At 47.8% G+C, this 9856-nt stretch overlaps 1 long non-coding RNA gene across 1 annotated transcript; it reads left to right on the forward strand.

Moving 5' to 3' along the window:
* Positions 1–537: 537 nt before the first annotated feature.
* Positions 538–9355, forward strand: LOC119863776. The gene is made up of 3 exons (XR_005295738.2): positions 538–732; positions 8280–8446; positions 8873–9355. It is a non-coding gene; the product is annotated as an uncharacterized LOC119863776 (long non-coding RNA).
* The last annotated feature ends 501 nt before the right edge of the window (positions 9356–9856 follow it).

The raw sequence follows: 9856 nt of genomic DNA on the forward strand, positions 1-9856 counted from the left end.
AGTGATAAGCGAGGGACCAGTCCTAACTTTGTAGACCCCTGCAGAGCAGCTAGAACTACAGGGGATGTCCCAGAAGGAGCCTAGGAACAGCACTGATGCACAGCCAGCTGCCCGGAGCATTTGCTAACAGAGCCCTGACAGACACAGACAGAGGAAGTGCTCAGAACAGGAGCTCCTGGCTCTGCTCCATGGGATGGATTGGTTCCATCCGGCCCCTTTGGGCACCAGGTGGATGTGCACTCTGGGCACAAGCCATTAGGAAGCAGCATGAAGTGCTGAGTGCACCCAAGCGACTACAACAGGTCATTGAGACTCCAGCACTAATGGGTGAGGAGAAGGTACTTCCCAGCAATGTCACTGCTGGTAGTAGATATGCTGAGCAGCACGATGGGGCGTCTGCCTCACACTGGTCAGTACGGGGTTAGCAGAGCCCTAGGGAGGCTGTGTGAAAAGCAGCCAATAAGAGAGGGGTTGTGAGGAGCAGCCAACCAGGGCCCAGCAGGCCCATATAAAAAGAGCCTTAGGGCAGAGCAATCAGTAGCTGCCTGGAGCTTGAGGGGGTGGGGAGTACTGTGTCTGGAGTAGGCTGCAACCTTGTAGCACCTTGTTCGGAGCAGTGCAGGCAGGAATCTGGGGAGAAGAGAAAGAGCTCTGTCTGAGTAGCTGAGATGGAGCTGTGGCTGTGAGGAATTGGCCCAGGGAAATGCAGCAATGGAGAGGCAAAGGAATACAGTAAGTGACTGTGGTTTGGAGGGTCTCTGGGCTGGGACCTGGGATAATGGGCAGGCCTGGGTCCCCCACACTTGCCACTGAGGAAATGACAGGACAATTGTTTGCAGTTGCCAGTGGGGAAGTGACTAGACTATTGAGGAGCTAAACCTGCCCTGGAAGGGGGAACACAGACAGTGTATGACTGCAGGGCTGAGCCACAAAGAGAACGCTGAGGCTGTGAGAGGGGCTGTGGGCAGACTGTGGAGAAGGAGTGATGGAGTGCAGACTGGATGGGGGTGTCAGCCTTGAGCAAATCCTCCTCTGGGTCACTCTGGGGAGCCAGTCCAGTGGTGAGTGACATGCCCCATGACAAGCAAGGCAGAACTTCCAGAGCATAACACTGATGGCTCCTGTGGAGCAGGAGATAGAGCCTACCAGCATGGTTCAATACCACCAAGCACCATCCCCATAGCAGCCACAGAGCCAGTTGCCTGGTACTCTCTGGGAGCCCCAGCTTGAGGCAGAGCTTCCAGGCTCCCTGCTCTATGGTGGGGGACTCCCTGGGCAACCCCCAATACCTTGCTGGGAGTCATAGAATCATAGAAGAAGATTAGGGTTGGAAGAGATCTCTAGAGGTATCTAGTCCAACCCCCTGCTCATGGCAGGGCCAACCCCAACTAAATCATCCCAGCCATGGCTTTGTCAACCCAGGCCTCAAAAACCTCTAAGGATGGAGATTCCACCACCTCCCTAGGGAATCCATTCCAGGGCTTCACCATCCTCCTAGTGAAACAGTGTTTCCTAATATCCAACCTAGACCTCCCCCACTGCAACTTGAGACCATTGCTCCTTGTTCTGTCACCAGCCACCACTGAGAACAGCCAAGCTCCATCCTCTTTGGACCCCCCTTCAGGTAGTTGAAGGCTGCTATCAAATCCCCTCTCATTCTTCTCTTCTGCAGACTAAACAAGCCCAGTTCCCTCAGCCTCTCCTCCTAAGTCATGTGGCCCAGTCCTCTAATCATTTTTGTTGCCCTCTGCTGGACTCTCTCCAATTTGTCCACATCTGTCCACATCCTTTCTGTAGTGGGGTGCCCAAAACTGGACACAGTACTCCAGATGTGGCCTCACCAATGCCGAACAGAGGGGAATAATCTCTTCCCTTGATCTGCAGGTAATGCTCCTGCTAATGCAGCCCAATAGGCCATTAGCCTTCTTGGCAACAAGGGCACACTGCTGACTAGTATCCAGCTTTTCATCCACTGTAATCCACAGGTCCTTTTCTGCAGAACTGCTGATTAGCTAGTTGGTCCCCAGCCTGTAGCTCCTCGCCCCACCCCTCCCGCCGGCTCTTGGGATGGTGCAAGAATCTCCTCTGCCCTGGCTCTTGGGGCGGCGTGAGGAGCCCCCAGACTCTGCAGGCACTTGGCTGTTTCATTTTGGAAAATGGAGGGGGAATGTTTTGGCTTTTTTCCTAAATGAAAAGTCCTGGGAATCTCCTTTCCTTGGAAATTCTGAAATTTCTCATTTTGATTCGGCACTGGAATGAAAACGCTTGCAAAATGTCGGCAGTTCCCATGGGATGGAAGTTGCAAGTTCTGTCCAACCTGTGTGGAGAGCAGCACGCACCCTGCTCTCCTGCTGAGGGATTGTCAGCGGGAGGGGTTCAATCGGTAGTCCAGTCTGGAGCTTCCTCCCAGCATGGGGCTGGCACATGTCTGCTCCACCAGGCCATGCACGGGGTATGTGTGTGGGGGGAGGTAGGGACATAGAGCCACACTCCCACTCCTCCCCCAAACACACACACAGATTTGTCCCTGCCAAGGGACTAGTGGCAATGATAGCCTTTGGCCTCCGCGGTGCTAGCCTCCCTAAGGGAGTGGGCCGAGACAAGGAGGGGCCAAGACTTCTGCCAGCTAGGAGCTCAGGGAGATGGATTTGGGAGGCCTGGGACGGAGGGGTTGTTGGGATCACGCTACAAGGAGTAGGTAGGCGGGGGAAGACCAGGGTTGAGAGCTTTGTGCTGGTGGGCTGGCTGCCGGTCTCAGGGCTCGGAGCTCTGGCAGCACAGCTTTGAGGCACCCAAGGTTACAAGGCAGGTGGGGAGAGAACCCCCTGCTGGTCTAGGTGACCCCCAAACTGTCACCTCTCCCTCTCCACACTGGCTAATGGAGGGTGCACCCTAGCACTCCCTGAGCTGGGCATAGGGCCTCTGGGCGCTCCCCTCAGATAGTGCCTCAGCTGCGCCATTACAGCCAGTCTAGTCCCTAGGGGAGCTCCCAGGACCCCCTGGATCCCTGCGTCTCCCTGAGCTCTTAGTCCAGTTAGAACCAGGGTGGGTGCGTCTCCCCTGTCATGGGCACGCAGCTCTTTGCCCTCTCCGAATCCCCACACAGCGGGCTGAGCTGCAGCTCTTCATGCACAGCAGGGGTTTCGTCTGTGTGGCCGGCTGATGGCGGAGAAGATTTGGAGTGTGGGTCTCTTCCCCTAGTTGAGCGTAACGGCCGAAGAGGGCCTGCAGCCCTGGCCATCCCCCCGCTGGAGATCTGCTGCCTAGAGCCGGGTTGGGGCTTCACCTCACCTTCAGCTTCAGGGAGTGGATTTTAAACCTCTCCTGCTGTACTACACATTGGTGGCTTCTGAATGAAGATCAGGTGGACTTGTAACGAGCGGTGAGCCCCCAGCTGCATTCCAACACGTGGCCTAACCTGGGATTTGAACCCAGGCCTCCCTGGAGGACACTGGCCCCCTTTCCCACACTAAAGGTTTTTCAAGTAGGTCTGAGTCTAAATGGGCTGAACCACGGTACAGCCGATGCACCGTGTGTGTGCACAGGCCCCCGTAGTGTGGAGACAGAGCAGGGCCCCCTGGAGAGCTGCAGAGAAAGGAGCCTGCCTGAGTTTTGTGGTCCTTGTCCTTTAAGAACAAATCTAGAAGTAGGAATATCGAGATCATTACATCTGCGACCCTCCCGCTCCTCACTACAACACTCCCTGGGTTCGGAGCCTCCTGCCCTGCCTCTAACACGCCTTTTCAAATGAAATCTGTTCATATTTTTTAAGAACTTAAGCCAAACTTTCCCACAGACTCAGACGGCTATTAAAGAAATATTAGTACCAGATGGTTTGTTTTTCCATAGAACCAGGGGCCAACATGAGGTAACTGGAAAAATATTAACCCATCCAAAACCAATAGTGTCAGAGCTCACCCGCAGCCCACTGCTTAGTCAGATGGATGTGCTGGCTGCACGGCATGTCCTGGCCTCCCTGCTGCATGGACGCTCTGCACCGAATGGGAAAGTGAGGGAGTGAAACAGTCATGTCGTCCTACCACTGCGCCGGCTGGGCCAGCGTGTCTGCAAACCAGGACTGCCTTGCAGCAGATGAGACCCCTGCTGCAGCATGATTGACAGGCCACTCCCGATGACCCTGGAAGGAGGAAACAAGGATTGCTGGGATTTATCTAAAACGTTCAAGCCATCCAAACTCCCCCTGAGCCCTTGAACTTGCATTGCTCATGGAGGGCTGCTAATCTAATTTTCAAAAGCTCCCAAAGATGGCTGCTATCGACACAGCTCTCTCTTCGCAGATATACTCCTTCCGAGTTCTCTGTCTGCTTGGTTACACCCCTTTGGAACAGTCCCTTTCCTCCTACTGTCACATGCTGGTGCCAAAGGCCCTGGGTATGGCAATTGCCTTGCAAAGAGGAAGGCCCCTCAGTTATTAGGAAAATGCTGACACAAACTCTCCCTCCTGCATTCTGTTCAGCTGCAAACCACTTCCTCTGTTCTGCTGCTCTTAGAACATGCCAGCAAGCAACCCACAAAAAGCATGGCCATCTCCGCACCATAGACCTCAATACCTCCCCCTGCTTTCCTCATCTCTTGCAGAAAGCATAGCTCCCTTCGCCTTCTCCCCACACTAATAATGTTTATTTACCATTGTTATAAATAAAAGGGCACACAATGTCTGGATGGGAAGGATGTCAGCACTTGAGGTGGCCCATATGGCTGAGGAGTTCTGAGGGCTGAAGCACAAGGGAGGTGTTTACAGTAGCCTGTCAGATTTGGGTGATCTCTACCTGGTTAGTTTTTCTTTTGTCTCAGTAGCACCAAAATCACAGCCCAGTTATGGTAGGTGCCGTACAAAGATGGCATCTCATAGTCTGCTTCCTTTGACCTCAGCTCTATAAGCCTTCTGTAAAAGCATACCTTCTGCAGATGGGGTATGACCCCCTCACTGCAGGTGTCTTATTCTCACCTGATGCAAGACTGCAAATTGCCAGGGTCATCCAAATATCTCCTTTTTTGTGATGAAATCAAATCAATGGAGATTAAAAATACATTGTGACTTTTGACACTGAAAACTGTTTTAGTTTCCTCTCTCAGCTCCTCGGCCATGTTTCTGCTTCATATCTCAGAGTTGCAGATCAGAAGGTACCACCAAATCTCTGCACATCACAGGCCACGAACACCACCCAGCACTCGCACACCAAATCCAACAATCGAAATTAAACCAAAGTATTACAGCCCCCAGGAGACTGGACTCTTGTGTGCCACAGACAAAGAATAGGTGGGACAGAGTGTGACAGATTTCCCTAGGGTGCAACCTGGAACTGGGGTATCGCTGAGCACTCTCTCGCCAGCCCGGGCTCCCTTACTCACTGTGATGTTGTGACAAGCTGCAGACCTCTTCTGGTTCTGCACTCATACAAACATTTACACAGGCAGACACACCCAGCTGCAGTTACATGAATGCTTCTTCTCAGCCATTCATTAACTAACAATAGAGAGGCTTCAGCCAGTCTTTGTCCTGCCCTGGTCAAAGCCTCACCAATGTAAATTTATTTCCCAGTCCTCCCCCTCTCCATGGGAGAGAACAATGCACCAGTCTCTGTGCCTGAGTAGATTTCCCTTTGCACTTCAAACACCACACTGTTTTAGGTAAAATATATAATATATATATTATATAACAGATTTATTAACTACAGAAAAATTGATCGGTACACTATTACTCATAATCACTTAAAATTAGGGCTATCTAGCAATAAATACTGTTTACTTTAAATATTTTTGGATGTTTACTACATTTTCAAATATATTAATTTCAATTACAATACAGAATACAAAGTGTACAGTGCTCAGTTTGTATTTATTTTTATTACAAATATTTGCACTGTAAAACAAATATATATTTTTTTGCTTTTTATCTCATACAAGTACACTAGTGCAATCTCTTTATCATGAAAATTGAATTTACAAGTTTAGAATTAGGTTTAAAAAAACCCCTTCATTCAAAAATAAAACAATGCAAAACTTTAGAGCCTACTAGTCCAGTCAGTCCTACTTCTTGGTCAGCCAATCACTCAAACAAGGTTGGTTACAATTTGCAGGAATAATGCTGCCTGCTTCTTGTTTACAATGTCACCTGAAAATGAGAATAGGCATTCGCATGGCATTGTTGTAGCTAGCGTTGCAAGATATTTATGTGCCAGATGCGCTAAAGATTCATATGTCATGCTTCAACCACCATTCCAGAGGACTTGCTTCCATGCTGATGATGGTTCTGCTTGATAATGATCCAAAGCAGTGCAGATCGACGCATGTTCATTTTCATCATCTGAGTCAGATGCCACCAGCGGAAGGTTGATTTTCTTTTTTGGTGGTTTGGGTTCTGTAGTCTCCGCATCAGATTGCTGCTCTTTTAAAACTTCGAAAGCAAGCTCCGCACCTAGTCCCTCTCAGATTTTGGTCAGCACTTCAGATTCTTAAACCTGTAAGCTGTAGCTATTTTTAGAAATTTCACATGCATTTTGTCAAATCTGCTGTGAAAGTGGTGTTAAAACGAACATGTGCTGGGTCATCATCCGAGACGGCTAGAACATGAGCTATCTGGTAGACTGTGGGTAAAACAGAGCAGGAGACCTACAATTCTCACCCCCAAGGAGTTCCATCACAAATTTAATTAATGCACTCTTCTTCTATTAAAAAAGAAAGGAGTACTTGTGGCACCTGAGAGATTAACATTTATTAGAGCATAAGCTTTCGTGAGCTACAGCTCACTTCATCAGATGCATTTGGTGGTGCATTTTTCCACCAAATGCATCCGATGAAGTGAGCTGTAGCTCACGAAAGCTTATGCTCTAATAAATTCGTTAGTGTCTAAGGTGCCACAAGTACTCCTTTTCTTTTTGCGAATACAGACTAACACGGCTGCTACTCTGAAACCTTTTTTTAATGAGCATCATCAGCATGGAAGCATGGCCTCTGGAATGGTGGCCGAAGCATGAAGGGCATATGAATGTTTAGCATATCTGGCTGGAAATACCTTGCAACACCGACTACAAAAGTGCCATGCAAATGCCTGTTCTCACTTTCAGGTGACACTGTAAATAAGAAGCAGGCAGTAGTATCTCCCATCAATGTAAACAAACTTTTTTGTCTTGGCGATTGGCAGAATAAGAAGTAGGACTGAGTGGACTTATAGGCTCTACAATTTTACACTGTTTTGTTTTTGAATGCAGCTATGTAAACAAATTCTGCATTTGTAAGTCTCTTTCATGATAAAGAGATTGCTCTTCAGTTCTTGTATAAAGTGAATTGAAAAATACTATTTCGTTTATCATTTTTACAGGGCATGTATTTGTAATCAAAAATATGAAGTGAGCACTATGCACTTTGTATTCTGTGTTGTCAATATTGATTTCAATTACAATGTAGAAGAAAATCCAAATATTTGATAAATTTAATTCTAGTCTTAAGTGATTAATCGTGATTTTTTTAATCGTGATTGATTTTGTTTAAGTTAATCACGTGAGTTAACTGTGATTAATTGATAGCCCTACTTAAAATCTAAGTTGGTTACCTAAGAAATAAACAAAATCACAATTTAAATTCTATACACTAAACATGATCTGAATCAAGCAGTGACTCACCCTGATGGTACGAGCAGTTTGCATATCTTTTATACGCACGCTGTGATTCCTTCTTTCCTGCCTGGGATCACCTTCCCCAGTTCAGTCTCTTTTTCTAAGGTGTTTCCAGGTGTTGTGGTGTTGGGACAGTGAGGCCCATTGGTGATGTCACTTCCCCCTTTTATAGCTTCTTTCATGTGGAGGGAACTCTTGTTTCAAGCAAAGCCCCCAGGACACTTTTTTTGGAAAAGTACAGGCACAAGGTTGTTACCTCAAGGGGAATAAGGCAACGCTTCAGAAAGGAAAACTTAGAAATGGTAGAAGGGAGATCAAAGGAAAGCCCCTTTTCTCAAAGGTCAGACTTGACTCCCTTCCATACCTGTCGCTGGTGGATTTAGCTTACAATAAGGGTGTCCCTCCCTCCCTGCGTGATGTAATAAAGATGAAGAAAAGACAAGGTAATATGGTGCAAACCAAGGTAAGTGGGTAAAGGTACAGAAATCTGGGGAAACGGGAGGGGGAAGAAACACAAACTTAACCGTACAGTGATTCAGTGACTGGATCTAGGAGCTTGAAGCTCAAACCCACAAAACCTCCCTTGGCATTCAGAAAAACAATAAATGAAACCCCAATACCGAAGCCTTTCCTACGATTTAGGCGCAGCGGATGCTACACACAGACACGAGGCCCAGGACCTTCTCCTCCCCAGCTAATTGGAAGCCTTTGAGGAGGACCGCTGGGGGGTCCCGACGACTGCTGGATTTCATCACAGGCGGGGAGACCCTCTGGGATGATGGACACCAGGAAAGCAGGACCCTCCACAGGTAAAATGGATTCAGGTCGCTGGGGCGGGGATAGTGAGGACAGGCCTCTGCTTTCTCAACCTTGCTGCAGGCTAGATGGGACTCTTCCCTCGAGCTTTGGAGAGTTGGGCAGACCCGACCGTGCACGCACTGCCGCTGGAATGGGCAGCACCGCACAGGCACTGAGCAAGATCTTATCTAGTCTCTCAGGCGGGAAAAGTGGAGGGAATGGAATGTTGGGGGTTGGCTCCGGCTTTTCTGTCCGGTTTGAGCCAGAGGACTCCAGTGTCTAAGCTGTAAACAAGTTTGCTTACAAAGATGGAGTCCAAGTTCACATACTCCATATTAAATTCTATTGAAGCCAGTGATTTACTTAACATTACTTCAAAAATGTTGTTAAAATACTGAATTAAACAACACCACATTTTTCTTTTTATACCTAACAAGGTGGAGTCCAGTATCGCAGGATCTAGTCACATGCCCTTGCATGCTTCGAGTCATAGAAGCCATCACTTGTATCCTAGCTGAATCATCCGCAGGAGAGCCCATCAGGCGAGGATGAGCTTTTCCCATGGCCCATTGTTTTCACTGAGGGGCCATAACCTTGAAAAGTCCCTTCCAATCTAGCCAGCACACTGTGATGTAAATTAACTTGTGGGAGTTACCCAGGAGCAAGCACATTTGAAATACAGATGCAAAGTCTATTAACTTCAGATACAAAAATGATACACATACAAATAGGATAATCGTATTCAGCAAACCACAACTTTTCCAATGCCACCTCACATGACACATGTACAAATCCTATCATAATCCTATCACTATGATGAATATGGGATGCAGAGTGTTACCTTGGGGCACAGATTGTCACACTGAGGTGCACCAATTCCAGAAGCCCCTGCATGCTGCAGAGGAAGGCATCTCCCTGCCTCCGAGGCCACTTGCTAATCTAATTTTTGGGGAAAATTCCTTCCCAATCCCACCTATGCTCAAGCTCTCACTTATCAGAGGGGTAGCCATGTTAGTCTGTATCCACAAAAACAACAAGGAGTCTGGTGGCACCTTAAAGACTAACAGATTTATTTGGGCATAAGCTTTCGTGGGTAAAAAATCCACTTCAGATGCATGGAGTGAAAATTAAAGATACAGGCATAAAAATATATTGGCACATGAAGAGAAGAAAGTTGCCTTACAAGTGGAGAACCAATGTTGAAAACCTATTTAGTCAGGGTGGATATGATCCACTCCCAATAATTGATGAGGAGGCATCAATACCAAGAGAGGGAAAATTGCTTTTGTAATGATCCAGCCACTCCCAGTCCCTATTCAAGCCCAAATTGTTAATGTTGAGTTTGCAAATGAATTGTAGCTCAAGTTTCTCTTTGAAGTCTGTTTTTGAAGTTTTTTTTTGTTGCAGGATGGCTACTTTTA

Source organism: Dermochelys coriacea, chromosome 11 (assembly GCF_009764565.3).
Source record: "Dermochelys coriacea isolate rDerCor1 chromosome 11, rDerCor1.pri.v4, whole genome shotgun sequence".
NCBI lineage: Eukaryota > Metazoa > Chordata > Testudines > Dermochelyidae > Dermochelys > Dermochelys coriacea.